This window comes from Lutjanus erythropterus, chromosome 7, assembly GCF_056507025.1.
Source record: "Lutjanus erythropterus isolate fLutEry1 chromosome 7, fLutEry1.hap2, whole genome shotgun sequence".
NCBI classification, from domain to species: Eukaryota; Metazoa; Chordata; class Actinopteri; order Lutjaniformes; family Lutjanidae; genus Lutjanus; species Lutjanus erythropterus.
The window spans coordinates 12774197-12790862 of record NC_139323.1 but is presented as its reverse complement, the minus strand read 5'-3'; positions in this window follow the sequence as shown (position 1 = coordinate 12790862).

Here is a 16666-nt window from a genome sequence, read left to right as displayed (position 1 = left end):
GGCTTTAAAGGTGCAGCATGTTAGACTTATGGGGATTTAATCACAAAAATTAAATAGAATATTCATAAGCAGGGTTGGGAGGTTTACTTTAAAAACACGTTCTGATACAATTATGTATTGCCTGTTAAAATGCAGTACTTTTCATTACTTTTGGATTACCTCTGGTTTGTCTGTGTAGCTAACGTTAGTGGCTGGTCTTGTATCTATCAGTTGGTTTGTGCAGCTAATGTTAGCAATGATTCTGTGTAGGTAATGTTAGCAGTTGTCTGCGTAGCTAAAGTTGGTGGTTGTTCTGTGTAGATTAATTCAGCAGTTGGTCTGTGTAACTAACGTTATCAGTTGGTCTGTGCAGAGCCAGTCCTGATCTCCCCGGGGCCCTCTTACCTGACCCATGAGCCATGTACAATATTTGCTATTGCCACACAGTCACACCTGATACACCAGTCCTCCCACTACAGTCCTCCCTCCTTTAAACCAGTTTACTCAATCTGTCACACCAAGAATAAGTAGAACTATACAAAACAGAATGAGGTATGAAAAGACAATACTTAGCAAAATATTTTGTGTAAAATCTTAAGATAGGTGAACATTAATATTATCAAGACAATTTAGAATATTGAAAATGTAGAAAATACTAAAAAATAACACACACACTTTACCTCTGCTGCCTGCTAATTAGCCAGTTAATTGATTTTAAATTCAGGATTAGATCTATCAATCAGTTATCAGTCAATTTCAATGCATTATTTTAATCTTACATTAATTTAGAATTATAATCAGTGGTGGACTGTAACTAAGTGCTTTACTTGAGCATTTCCATTTTATCCAACTTTATACCGCTACTCCATTACATCCCAGAGGCAAATACTGCATTTTTTAAAACTGAAAAAGGCAGTTTTTTGACATTTTGTCATTCTCTCAGGACAATGATGCTACAGTCATATGATGATCTTAAAGAATATATTGAATTGCTGAAGATTAAGTCCTCCAGCAGTGGCCTGTTAGGCAGTTAAAATAAGCTCAACCTTAAACATCTAGAGCAGTAACATTAATACAGCAGTAATATCAATCCATGAAAACCAGATGTAATAACAGTGACAGGGAACATTTTACTGCAACATGACTACTTTTATTTTAAGTACATCTGGTAATCCTGTGATACATTTACTCCAATAAGGTTTTGAATACAGGACCTTTGCTTGTTGTTTTTTTGCAGTGTGGTATTAGTTCTTTTGCTTAAAGTAAAGGATCTGAATACTTTTTACAGTTTTTACACTGTAACCAAATCTTTATTGAGAGGCAGATATTCATTTTCATATTTTAAGATTAAGTGCACCTCTGAGCAGTAACGTCATGATGGACAGACTGGTCCACAGAGGCTGCTGCTGGTAACTGTCACCAGTTTAATTTCGAGCACACGCATATGGACACGTGTTCACACATGACGTGATTATATTTTCCGAGCTGCAGATTATAAACACCCGTTGGCGTTCATCAAACGTGATAAATAGTTGTATTTCACTCTCACTTCTGTCAGAATAAAGTCACAGGACAGCCCTGGAAGTGGCTGCAAAGCACGACACAGACAGACACACTGCTCAGTACATCTGCTGTCTGACGGACAGAGGGAGATACATCATGCAAACTATTACACAACTTACTGTTAATTTCTGATATCAAACTTGGAGAGGAGAAAACACAAGTTTCCTTGATCACACACTTTATGCAACTTGCGTAGCATGCATATGAGGCCGACTGGCTTTGGGTCTGTGTAGCTAATGTTAGCAGTTGGTCTTACCTGTAAATGTTTCTTTGAATTAGATGCTGAGACAGGATAATGGCAAAATCCACCTAATTAAAGCATTTCCCCAACAATTTGTGTTCCTGGCAAAAATATAATGGCACATCAAACCACAGAGCCACAACTGCCTTGTAAATATTTTATAAGGAACAGTCTCACTGAAAAAATATTCCCAGGCAGGCTACATTTTAATTTTGTTGATAATATATGCTCACTTTGTGAGGTTGAAACTACAGACCATGTTTTTTTTTTCTCATGCCAATTTGTACACACATTCTGGGTTGATGTCCATAAATGGATCAAAGAGCAAATCCCATCTTTTCCAGATTGTACTTCTATAAATTATATAACATTTGGTATAATAAAACAGTACAATACAACAAAAATGATGAACTCTCCTGTAATGTGATTCTATGTCTTTCCAAGTTTTTTATTCATTAGAACGGAATTTTAAAATCATCTCCCAAATTTATTGTTTTTCTAAGTGAATTCAAATCGTACCTGAAATCTCTGAAACTATGTACTACTGTACTAAAAGGAACAAAATCACAAAAAATATTTGATTATTTAAAAGAATTTCCCACTGAACTGTGTAATGGCTGAGACAGAATAATTCTCTTCCCTTGCATAATATTTATTTTATTGTTTGTTCCCCCTCTCATTTTTTGTTATTTTGTATTATTGATTTCCTTACACTTCCTTGACGTTCACCCCATAACCCCCGCTTATGATACTCTGAAATTTACCTATCTTGAAGTATGTATCTATTTAAATATTTATTTTTTTATTTCTCTAACTTTTATCTTCTATTTATCCATTCTTATTTAAAACTGTATTGATTTCTGTATTGATGGATTTCTATACGTTGTTCCCTCTGGCATTCTCCTTATATTGTTTGACATATGTGAAGAATAACTGTTGCCATGTTTGGTTTGTATATTTGTAATACAGCAAAGAAGAAGAAGAAGAAGAAGAAGAAAGTTATTGTTGGAGGAAAGTTGGAGTCGAGAGCCCATACAATCTGCTCCATACCATACGTTGATACGTCCGTTGTCTGTCTCTTGGGTGGAAGCTCAGCACTGCCCCTAGAGGCCTGGAGCACTTCTGTTGTATGACTGGATATGTAGTGTTTTCCCTTTGCATTTGTTTTCTTATATGCAGCGTGTTTCTGCATATGCAGCGTGTTTGCCCTTGTCGGCCACCGTACATTAAGCTGAACCAACAACTCTTCAGTCGGTTGGTTGAACTCTGTAGTAAATTCATTCAACTCGTCATTTCAAGTGAAAAGACTTCACCTTAGAAGAACTCATGTTTTTGAGTTCTGAAGCAGGTGACCTGGCAGAGCATGTGCCTCATGTACTGAGACTCTGCAGCTCTGCAGCGGCCATGGATTCAACTCCCACATGTCACCCCCCCCCCACTCTCTCTCGTTCCCCGCTTCCTGTCCTTGCTTCAGCTGTCCTATCAAATAAAAGCCCAATAGATTAGTTAAGTTAAGTTCTGAAAATAAATAACAGGTGCAGTGGTTGCTTGTTTGTTGTTTGTGTGAGGTTTGTAGCCACCACAGGTTCTCCTACACATATGGTGAAACAAGATGTTTGCTATCTGGATTCCATTAAATCGTACACATTGGTCCATTAAGACGACTAATTAATGACGCAAAATAGCAGCATCACTTTTTGAAGTGTTTTTGAGGTTTGCAAGCATTTCCAAATTGCAGCATGAACAGCTTAGGAGGCATACAAAGCAGTTTAGTCAAAGTTTATTGCTCAGCCCACAAGTCACAAGAATATAAATTAATGTAGATTACAAAATAACAGTAATTATCCATGAAAGGGAAGTTAATTTCAAAAGATGAAAAAGCTTAACAAGCACCACTTGGTCTTGAACTTTAGTGATGATTGCTGAGGACACCAGACACCAGGCTATTCAGTTCCACTGTTGCCTACACCACTCCAGCCACATCGTATATTTAAACATTCATGCACCCAGGCTGCCTCACGTTACAGTATTTCCTCAATTCTGAATGACCACGATGAGTAGATACTCACTTAAAACAGTTTTTGCCACAGATATATCACCAAATGTGTTCAATCTGAGGCTTAAGAGACAGAAATCAACCAGTACACTGTGAAAATCTGGTGGGATCAACCAATCTTTTATTTTTAACTTTATTTATTCAAATTCATTAAACCTTCAATAGCTCATTTTCAGAACATTTTAGAACTTATAAACATGAGTTCCTCTAATGTCTTGTGACTTGACACAATGAGCTGAATGAATGTAGTACAAAGTTCAGTCAACTTATATAAGTACGTTTCTAAAGAAACATGATTAGCATATTGGCAGACTTCCCAGCATGCATTGTTTGAGAGTTAAAAACTCTCCTGAGATCCTTGTTTTTTATAGTTTGAAAAGAAATTAAATTTCTTTGTGTTCATCACTCTGACTGAAGAGGTGTTGGTTCACCTTAATATCTTAAGTTCACTGAACATGCTTTCTCAAGTACAACTGACTTCATATCAAATTTATTTGACTTGAAATGTATTGAATCATTACAACATTACTTCAGCTTGGTACAACTTAAAAGTTTAAAGTAATGTGGACATGAACTTTTCAAAGTTTATTTTATCATTTATATATAGAGTGTCTCTGGTTCTTGTTGACAGCCCTTTGCCTTGTCTGCCCTGAGGCCAAGCAGACTGCCACTGACTGCTGCTCCCAGACTTCTTCAAAGCTGCGAGACCCCTGGTATTTGCATCACCCCCCAATCCCCTCCCCGTCCTCTCATAACACACAGCCATTTTGGAAACTCTGGACAGAGTGATGATTGTTTTCTTTTTATTTCTTTTTTTTTTTTCACTCAGCCCCCTCCCCACATTTCTTTACTTTATAGCTTTCGGTCTGAGTCTCTTGCTGCTTCCCAGGGTTTTGACCTGAATGCAACAATGTTTACTCAAAGCAATTATGTGTGTGGCTTGTTTTTTAACTTCTGAGGACTTGTTTTTGGAGATCTTACAATATCATCTGCAAGAGTGTGTTTGCGCTGGTGTGTCTGCTCGTCCATGGGGATGCATGTGAGCACACAAAACCAATGTAGTAGTCATGTGCTTTTTGACTTGTGGCCATGGCCTGAGGATGACACCCTTCCATTCATGTGACCAGTGACAGTGGGCTGTGTTGGGTCTCTGTAGGAGCCTCAGGCTTCACTGGGGAAGATATAGTCTTTTCATATGCCAGACTGAAATAGAAATTAACTCTCTAGAGTCACCAAAGTGCATCATTCTTCCAAGATGAAAGAATGGCCATAATATTCTCTCCCATGTGGTGTGAAACGATCATATTCAAATTCTCAGACACACTAATTTCACATATTTTGCTTTGAGTGCTGTAAGCCTTTTTTTTTAAAAAAAACTGATCTTAGTGCAGCAGCAGTTCTAATGATTCAGCACAGAAAATGCTTGAATTCAACTTCTGGCCTTGTATTCCCCAGTGTTGATGAGTAGAGAGTGACTTTAATGCAGTTATTTCAAGTCAACTTGGGTTGAGGTGGTGAGGGAAAACTTCCTTTTAATAGGCAGCAGAACCAATATTGTGAAATATTTCAAATGTTATTTTTCTGTGAATTTGAGGTTGAAGTGAGAAACAGAAGTTGATGCCTGAGTTAACAAAATGTTTATGTGTTTACTCTGTAAAACACTGCCCTCAGGATACTGCTCCCATGAGTGTTTTTTTCAAAGCGTTTGTTGTCAGTTTGCCCTCAGGGTTCACTACGATGACCCCATTGGCTCAACGAGCTGCTACATACAATGCACATGCAAGCAGCCAAAACAAAGGGAGAAAACAGCTGTATTTCAGGGTTGCACAAGCGATTGCAGTTTGTGCTTATTACAGTAACTTTTGCTATGAGACAGAGAGAGAAGTATGAAAGTTGAGTTTTAGCCCCATTTCATATGTTAATTTATACTGTTCATTATAACAACAGGTGTCAGCTCAGTGTGTCTCCTCTCTGATTCATTTTGATCTACAGGCACAAGCAGCTCATGTCATTCACTCAGTAACATTATTAACTAACCTGATGAAGTGTCTGTCACAGATGAAATCACTGACTGGCCCAGCACTACAGCACTTGCCTTCACCAGACGAAAGTGACGTTTGCAGTTCATACCACTAAGCGGGCACCACAACACACTTCGCTGGGTTGTGAGTGATGATTCAGAAATTATTTTTGCATGTCTCAGTGTATTTTGGGGGGAAAATCATGCATATTTTGCCCTTAAAAGTAAGAAGACACCCAATCCAGAGTAGACAACCACACAAAGAAAACAACAAAATCCAAAAGCTCACTGCAAATCAAGACAAAAACAAATACATAGGTGTTCTGCAAATTTAAAAAAACAAATACATGAGTGTGTTGCAAATGAAAAATAAATACAAACGCATGCTGCTCTAAACAAATAGAGAAACGTGCCGCGCATACAGAAACTGTATGTACTTGTCTTCTCTGTTTCTGTTTCTTTTTACTTTGAAAGTAGTGATCAGCAGGTTGTTGATCCCTCTGTCACAGCTGAGCTATCGATTGTTTTGCTGTCGCTTCTTTGCATATTATAACTGTCATATTGTCCATCTGACCATACCGTATGAGAGGAAAGCTGTGGTTAGTTAGTCAGTAGCAGCCAAAGCCCAGAGCGTTCATAATGGTTCAGCTACAGTGGGGAAGTCCATGAAATCGTTGAGACCTCTGTGTTATGATTTTCATTTACAAGCAGCTGAGGCTTGCCAGTAAACTAATGGATGACCTTAAAATTTCAGGCTTACTGGTCAATAATTGATTTACTTTACATAATTCATTTACATAATTCAATTTTACTTTTTAAGGGATAGTTCACCCCAAAATCAAAAGTAAACATTTTTGCCTTTCACTTGTAGCGCTATTTATCTAGATTTGTTTGGTGTGAGCTGCAGAGTTTTGGAGACAACGGCCCTAGAAATGTCTGCCTTGTCCCAAATATAATGACACTAAATGGCACTTGGCTTGTGGTGCTCAAATCATAAAAAAAAGAAAGAAAAGAAAAAAGAAAAGAAAACTCAAAACCAGTGTCTCTTTCCAAAAATCCTGACCCCATTTCTCAAGATAATCCACAGACCATGCTGTGAGCAGTAGTTCCAGAAGACTCTACTGCAGAAAAAAAGAGCAGGGAAACTGCTCACAACAAGTTCTGTTTAGTATACTGAACAATTGGGTTATGACTTCTGGAAAGAGAGACTGGTGCTGAATTTTTCAAATGTATTTTCTGGTGTTTTGAGCACCACAAGGTTCCATTGTATTCTGGAGAAGGTAGACATCTTTATGGATGATATCTCAAAAACTCTGCAACTCAAACCAAAACAATATAGATGAATAACTAGCAATACAGGTAAACAGGGATTTTTGATTTTGGGGGTGAACCATCCCCTTAAGTAGCCATGGGTGCTGACTTGGGTTAAATGTTGGGGGTACAACAAACTGTATGCTTTTAGTTGATGTCATGTGGAGTGGAGACTTTAGGTTGTTTATGGTGGTTATTGATCCTGCAGGTGTAGGGAAGGCATTTGTGAAGCCTGATTCGTCGCTGGGAGACCTCTGGTTTTTACACTGTTTTAAATAACCATAGCCCAGCTTGTACCTGCTAACTAGCCAGCTTTTCACAGTCTGGACAAACTCTGCTGTAAAGAACGCAGGAGTATGTAATAGTAATCCTGTAGTAACTTTTTCTCTTCTGTGGCAGTGAACACAACACGTGGTCTTTCAGTTACTGTTATGGTGCAACCTGAGCTGCAACACACTTAACAGACGACTAAAGTGACATAACTACCCAGAATATCAAGACAGGTTATCCATACCTTCCTTAAAAATGAGGAGCTCCACAGGTAACACATAAGGGGGGTGGAGGGTGGTTGGCATTAGTTTTGCTAAGCCAGACCCATTTTCTCCATGTTCGGTACTAAAGAAAGGTCTGGCCCCACAAATTATAATTATGCTATGAATACTCTGGCTTGGTTGCATTTCTTTAAACCAATCACAGTCATCTTGGGCGGCTCTAAGGCCAGGATGCAGTGATGTTGCCCCAACAAAATCAAAGGGGAACATTTTTTTGGTGGAACATTTGCATGTCGGGAGGTGAGCCTGGACATTAAAATGACTACATCACTGCAAAAGAAAAGGTAACAGCTGCTAGCTTGTTTACGTCAAAGCAATAGCATTACCAATTTCAGCATGTGGGTTGCTAGCTTATTGTTGTTTGCCGGGGACTTTAAAAACACAGATGCAGATGCTGCGATGCCGACTGAAACAAGTCGTCCAATAGCAGGCTTACACCCACAGAGTACATCTGGTGAGTCTGACTTGAGGGGGGCATTTTAAAACTGAAAATGAATTGCGACTGTGCAAGCACTTCTTCACTAATATTCAACAAAGCTCTGAGAAAACAGCAAGACGGTGCTTGAACAAAGCAAGCAGGATATCATAGACCACATACTTTACTGTAAAGTTAAACAAAAAATTATTACAAATCCAGCATCTATAAAACAACTTTAAAGTTTCCAAGGAGTAAATTATATAGTATAAAAAATCTAACACAAAATTCTTTACACAACAACTTACAATTGTTAGTCACAGTCTGACTGGAAAGCCACTGTGGATAATTTCTGTTGATCAAATTTCTTGGTGTGGGGAGCAGTGTTTTCTGCACTTTAAGTCTTTGAGGTTTTGCAGGAGATGCGTGTGAACCTTTACCTATATTAAAACCAGGTGACCAGGTTCTTGTTTAAAGAGGAAATGAGTGAGAATAAGTCTATGCATCATCAATCCATCATAGTGTAAAATCTATTTGTTTTTTAAGTTGGATTCATGAACAGTTTTGAAGCCAGGATCTTTCAAACCAGCTGAGCAGGTCCTAATCCCTCCATGATCCCCAAACCGATTAACTCCCTTCCCAAAACTCTCCCCTTTTCTTCATATCCTGTTTTTTTTTTTTTTGAAAGACATCACTTGATCTATTCCAGCAAGAGTTTTTCTGCTAGTTGAAAAAATTGGTTACCCTGTCACACCAAGACATATCTCAGTTCAAGGGATCCTGGTCAACACATGCTTTAAATTTGTTAAGATTGATTTAGTGCTATGAGATCATGAAGCCTTCTTACTGCAGCTCTGACTAAAGTTGTAACAGATGGAAAAACGTCCTGGACACCACTGCCTTTAGTGAAACATTTACTGAGTGTGAATGATAGATATATAGTGGGAAATGATGCCTTTTGTGTCTCAAGGCAGAAGAAAACAAATTGTATCTGCTGTTTCTGAAGCCGGTTTGATCAACTAGATTAAACACATATGAAAAGTAGAAAACACAGCTTAACATTCATTTTCACTATGAAACGTTTAGACTCCACGGAGGTTTCTGCTGTATTTCTACACCTAGGTTGTTACACTGAGCGTTTATTGGCTATGTCAATATTGGTATAAGGAGACGGGGCCTGAAGGGAATTCTCCGGGAGCAGTTTTTCTCACCTGTCTGTTCATAACGAAATTTGAAACAAAAACAAAAGACCATGGAAGGAATTGCAGAGGTGTCTAATTCTGATTCATATCCAAGCAAACTTTCCAGAGTAAAACATTACCCCAGCCTCAGTGGAGTAAAAAAAAAAAATCCAGCATCCAACATAAAAATATTTCTTCTCTCAAAGCTGCAATTTCCAGTCACATCTACATCGTAAATATGTCTAACGTCAAACAACAAACAGCCTTCCTGCTCTGGGGTACTGGATTTTTACTGTCCACTGGGTGATAGATAAATGACAGCTGGGCCTCCTGCTGTATAGTGGAGTACAGATAATATTAAAGTATAGCTGTGTCAAACCCACTACTTCCTCTCTTGTGGCTCTCAGAGGTTCACTGCAGTCTGTTAGTATCATGTTGATAGCTTTATGGCTCATAACAAACAAAGCATTATATTTAGACAAGATTGCAGCAAGTTCATGCGGTATGTATAAAATTGAAGGAAGTGCAGAGTTGACAGTTCACACCACAGAGTACTATAAGTGATAAGTGCTGCTTTTTTCATTCTGGACTCTTTTTTTTCTTTTTTTTTAAAGCAGCAGTCGTTCTGAGTCTGTGATCTGGGAACCATGAGGGGTCCAGTGAGGAGCTCACTAGCAAAATGAAAATAATGATTCACTATTATTGCATTTGTTAGATGTAGTCTGTGTAAGATTAGCTACTGTACTAAAATATTTCACTGTCTTTTGTCATCTTCATGGGCACACGTTTTAAAGTCAAGCACTGCAGTACTGCATTACCATAACAACATCATCTGACAAGGAATGCCCTATGATATTAACGGGACAGTTTGCTGTTTGTCCATCTAGGAGATATCAGCTGTCTGTTTCTCTCAAATATAATGACACTAAATCACACTTGGCTTCTGGTGCTTAAAGCACCAAAAAAATACAACTGGAAAATTAACAACCAGTGTCTCTTTCCAGAAATCACGACCTGGTTACTCAAAATAATCCACAGATCTTGTTGTGAGCAGTTTCATATGTGTTAGTAGTTCTAAGACAGATTCTACTGCAGAAAGAAAGTAGTTGTGCTCGCAACAAGATCTGTAGATCTTTTTGAGCAACCAGGTTATGATTTCTGGAAAGAGACATTGCTGTTGAGCTTTTCAAATGTATTTCTTTGGTGCTTTGAGCACCACAGGACTAGACATCCTGTGTCATTTAGCTTGTACAATGTAATGGTTTGACTTCTACTTGCCAGTGACCTCTAACATGTTTGCTGTAATACTGCCATGAATTGTTGTTGTCCATATCGACAGAACACACTATCTAGTATTGATGCTGAGCTCATGTGATAAAGATATGCTTTTATTTTTTTTACTAGTTTCTCTGAATATTTCAGTCAACTCCTGCGTGTATAAAAAAAACACTAAAGCCCCTTTTACACTGGACAAAAACCCCACAACACCTCATTCACATCTGGCTCCTGTAAAGGGAAAAGGGACATTCGCCCTAGGTCAGATGACTCAGCAGTAGTCACGGATATTTATCGGCTCCAACTCCATTGCCAGTGATGCAAACATGACACCCAGGTGGACAAGTTGATTTTAACCCATTTTCTCCAGAGGCAATAAATGTTTGTTGCCTCCATCGGTGACATCTGTGATTCTTTTGCTCTTTTTTCATACACGTGCTGCTTGGCTTGACTCTGCTCGTCAGTTTGAAGGTCTGTATTTAACTGACATGTTCTTCTGTAGTTGATCCTCTGTACAACTGTGGATAAACATTTAATTTCCTACAAATTCTTCACAATAAAACAACCCCATTATTTGGTCACTCTGGTGGCTCAGTTGGTAGAGCATGCAGCCTGTGTACTGAAGCTATTAGTCCTCAGCAGTGGCCATGGGTTCGACTCCTGCGTGTGGCCCTTTGCTGCATCTCAGCCCCATTTTCTATCTGTCTAATGCTGTTCTGTCAATAAAGGCTAAAAAGATAAAAAAAATAATCTTTTTTTTTAAAAGTGCCCTATTATTTTGTTATCTAAAAGCTTTTATTATGATACAGCAAAATATGGAATTGTTGGATATTAATCAGCAGTAACTTAGCACAACTCCTATACATCTGAAAGTGATCATGAAATAGTAAATTAAGGCAGAATCCTGAAAGAACAAACAACAATGCAGGAGAGAAACTAAACTTCAAACCACAGAGATTCTACTAGAAGCTACAAAAGTGCTAAGAACTGGAAAACACCTTTCTAGACCCACTAACATGCTTATGTTAAGCAGGTGTGATGTTTCTTGCGTTCACCATCTTAGTTTGTCAGTATTTGTGAATAAGCACTAAACAAAGTGCAGCTGAAACTGATGGTAATGTCATTGCTTTTTGACAAATTGAAATTTCGAACAGACTGTGACACTAAACTGAAAGGTTAGGGATAATCAAAGTTATTACAGTGCATCCTGACAGGGACATGAGTGTGTACTTTTTGAATTTAGTTGGTGCAGGATCAATGAAGTTGATCTTATCTTACAAAATGTTAGAGCAATTCATCCCATAGTTGTAGGAGATATTTTCTTAAAACTAAAAATGTCAACCTCACGCAGCACTAGACGAAAAGTCACAGGGTGTACAACATTTTAAGCAAATCCATCACACATCCATGTAGAAACTTACCAGGATAAGTAAAAACAATGGCACAGGGATGACCACAATCACTTGCACTTACCCTCTGGGCATAATGGATATCTGTACCAAATTGCATGGCAAGCATTCTGATATTTGTTGAGGTATTTCACTGTGGACCAAGGCAGCCAGGCCAGCATTGCTATGCCTGGAACCACGCTGCTAACATGGATAAAATCTTGAAGGTTCAAAGTCAGTATCCAGCAGGGATAATTAAGATTAATCCCCCTCACAATTACCTGTTATATCAAAGAAGGCCCAATAATAAACCTAAAAATTGGGAACATTCTGGTCTTTCCTGAATCTTTGTAAAGTTGTAATCTTTCCTGATGCCTTACCTTTGTTTTAAATAACACTATTGGAGGATTTTGGTTATAGCATTTCAGATATTGCACCAAATGGTTATATTGACTGCAATAAAAAAAAGAAAAAAGAAAAATAGAATAGAATAGAAAAATAGAAATGGAAATATGAACAGAAGAACATCAACAGCATACAACATGCTATATTCCAAAACATCAAAAAGGCCACTCCATCCTCTGAAAGGGTCTTTCGACCCATTTCTAAAATGTCCTTAGTTATCAACTACCCTCCTAATATTATTAAAACTATTAATATTATTACTATCATTATTATTATTAGATATCTAATGAATTAATTTTGATTTCTCTTGATATCAGCCCATATTATATTTTTGTTTTTTTATATTTTGGAACGCTCATGGGTTTTTGACCCTGGAGTCCTACTTCACCTGGTACAATTGGTAACTTATCACAGCTAATTGTCTTGGATACTGTTGGGGTCTCTGAAGTTCATTTCATCCTTACTGATGTTCACCATGTTCACCAATCACCAGGATACACAGGATACAAACAAGCTGATGATGACTCGTACCAAAGTATGAATAAAGCGTGTTGGATTCTCATACCTCTCCTCTCATCTTCGAAGAATATTTTGAACCCATAATCTTCAGATTTTCTTTTTGTTCCTCTGCGCAACAGTTAGCAGTAACAGCTGGGGCCAACACAGCTGGAGGCTGCAAGTGTGTGTGCTTGGCACCACCATTTACAGAATGTTATTGGTTATCAGCAATGGATGCTCACATCTTTGTTGTTATAGTTACTGTTATAGTTATTGTTCTTTGTGTGGAAAGTCTCTCAGTTGTTCCTCTGTTGTTCTCTGGGTTTCTGATTCTTATAATTAAAGTTCTTCTCCTGGAGATTTATAAATGCCTCCAAACATATCTCTAATAGCACGTTCTGGCTCAGATCCTTACAGAGTCTTTCAATTAAAGCCAAGATTCCATCACCACTTTATATGAAGCATTGGAGCATTTATTATGGCCAATATTGTCTTCTGGTTGTACTCCAAAGCACACTCTCACCAAGCCAGTTTCTTTGTTTTTTGAACATTGTGTGTACCAAATTTATTTAACTTCCATTGCTTTGTTTTTCACGTCTCTGTGTATCTCACGGCTTTTGCTCTGAATGCCAAAGTGTCCTTTTGTCAACCAGGATGTGTCTGTGCCCTAACACACCACTTCCATGCTTTATTTTTGCCCTAAAGCCAAACTACAGGCACTTCAGCGGCCCAAGTGGCCCCAAAATGACCTTCCAGCCGCCCCCAGTGCCCTGTTGTTTTCCCGTGTGCCAGTCAGTAGTGACCTTTGGGAAAAAATGAAACTCAAGTTTCATTCATTGCCTGACTTTTCCTGTGCACAATGGATATGACCCTTTTTCTTTTGTCAGCGCTTTTTTTTGTTTTAATTCCCACACTATATCAGGATCTACATAGTTTTGTTCATAGCCTGTAATCGGTCACCGAAAAGGTTTGGCTTGGGGCACAAGATCCTACAGGCTTCCTACAGAGGTGTGACCATCCTGACTGCCTGGTATGGAAACTGAACTGTCCTCAACTGCAAGGTCCTACAGAAGGTGGCGCAGGCAGCTGAAATGTGAATGTCCCTCCATCCAGGATATTTTCAGCAGCCAGTGTGTCAGTACAGCCCGCAGGATGATCAGAGCCCCCAACTACCACAACCACACACTGTTCCAGCTGCTGCTGTCTGGGAGGCAGAACAACTGCCTGAAGACCTGAACCAGGAGGCTTTGGGACAGTTTTTTCCACAAAGCAACTGGGCTCATGAACAATGAACACAAACAGCCTGTTGCCTGTGTGACTGTGGCACAGAAATAGACACAGACACAACTGTGCATACACAAACTTTGTTTTTTTCTTTTCACTTGCCCATTCAGGTCAGTGGGTCAGACATCTACTTACCCAAAGTCCATTTTTTTCCCTTTCTACAAACTGCTTCATTTGTTAGCAGCAGCGGTGGACAGTAATGAAGTACATTTACTTGAGTTCTATACTTGAGTACATTTTTGAAACATATTTTGTTTTTTTGGAAACTTATGACTTTCACTCCACTACATTTCAAAGACAAATATTGTACTTTTGACTTCACTACATTTCTACAAAGGTTGTCGCTATTTGTTACCTTTAGGCTGAGCACAGCTTTGAAGTCAGCTGTTGTGTTTTTTTTTTCTTTTCTAAAATGCAACTGGCCACATGCTGTGTTCCTCACAGAAGGAATCCAATCACAGTACCCGCTCTCAAGTGGGACTGATGTAAAAGTGGAAATATGTCATCCAGGCACTCTGTAATAAGAGCAAGCAAGCTCTCCCTCTGTCATTCAAACAAAACTTGGTAATGGTGACAGCAGGAGAAAGACAAATCTTGCATCTCAAGATGTTATTAGAATTAGAAAAGTAGAAATAATTCCAGGTAGGCTTTTAATGTTGGATTGTTTTATCAGGGTGAAAAATACCCCTTAATTCATGTATATATACTGCCTCTGAAGACAGAAAGAAATCTCAGTTATTTAACAGACTTGGAGAACTTCTTACAGTTGGCTTCAATCTAATTTTATGCAGTGATTTTAACACAGTTATGTCAGAATGACAGTAACTGTCCTTTTTGTTTTTGATTTCATTTCTATGCTGAAGTTTTTATAGGTGTTTCTATAGGCTTCTACAAGCAAGTCAGTGCATCATCAGGTGGTTTCAGAAAGTTACAAGGTTCTGTGAAAGTAATACAGGATGTATTGATATTAGAAAATATACTTTGTACTTTTTAATACTTAAGTATTTTTAAAAGCAAGTACTCTAGTACTTTAAGTCAAGTAAAATTTTGACTGAGCAACTTTCACTTGTAGTTGAGGAATATTTGACCAGGAGTATCTATACTTTGACTCAAGTTTTGGGGTTGAGTACTTTGTCCACCACTGGTTAGTGGTTATAAAACAGCACCAAAGACAAAAGTTATTTGTCATGTTTGTTCTAGGGCTGCAATGTCTATAAAACGTCAGAAAATAGTGAAAAATGACCATCCTAGTTTCACAAAGTGCAAGGTGATGCCTTTAAATGTCTTGTTTTATCAGTCAAACAGCCAAAGATATTTAGTTTAAGACATAATAAACAGCCTTTTCTACAGTTTTTGCATGAAAAATCACTTTAACGATTATTCAATTATCAAAATAGCGTAATTTATTCATTCTTTTTGAGTTGCAGTCTGAGGGGAGGTGGTGCCCTGCTGAAGCTGCAGGCATGTGATGTACATGGAAATGTTTAATTAGCTTGAGGTCTAAATCTAGAGTTTTTTTCCCCCCTGCTTTGTCCTTTGAGAGTATTGCAGAAGAAGGATCAGCCTTTTCAAAAACATGGAAAACATAAAACATCTGCTTCCTCTTTGCAGAAAATTAAGTTGTTCTCAATGTTGCTAGCAATACTACAGCAACAGCCAAGCCATTATTCTTATTTTTAATTACAGGGTATCACAAAATAGAGGTGATCTCTCTTTTATTACTTTGTTTTTTAACTTTTGTTACAGGAAAACACAAAACTCCATAAAATAATACAAAACAGCTTTAATAGCCAACAGAAATAAAAAAAAAAAAAAAGGAATGTAAATTATACTGTATACATATGCATGTATACATATATTGTAGAATGTCAACACTTCTGCCTTAAAATGTCTTAAAATATTTTAAATACAATTTTGACAGGTCTTTAAAATTGATTGGATTAATGAAGTCACTGTTACTTTTACTTTTAAGTTGCATTTTTTGTATCACACTATAACCACCACAAGACAAAACTAACATGAAACCAGTAACCATCGATGCAAGCTGCAGTTGTTAGAATTTATCAGCTCGCACCCGAGTCTCCTCATCACAAAAATAGCTCTTTTATAACAAATTCATAAAAATTGTTTCTGTGTGTTACATGTACAATCAATAACAATCTGAGCCTGTCACCAGCAAAAACAAGCGCAAGCAAACATGCAAGCATCACCTGCCCTGCAAACTCCACTGGTGCGCTGTGTTGAAGCGGCTGGCAGTGCATCACCTGCACTTCATTTTTATCCCCCTTTTCCTCTTCAGTCAAGTTAATTTTGTGGTTTGTGGTGATTTGGAGACTCGGCTTGTAAAATTTACAGTCTGCCATGCTGTTGCATCACTCTGTGTACAATGACAAAAGCTGAAACTTGTTTACCAACCACTCATTTCACTCTCTCTCACATGTGTTGGCGGTTAACACATGTTGCCCAGAGGATTATTTGCTTCAATATATAACAATATAA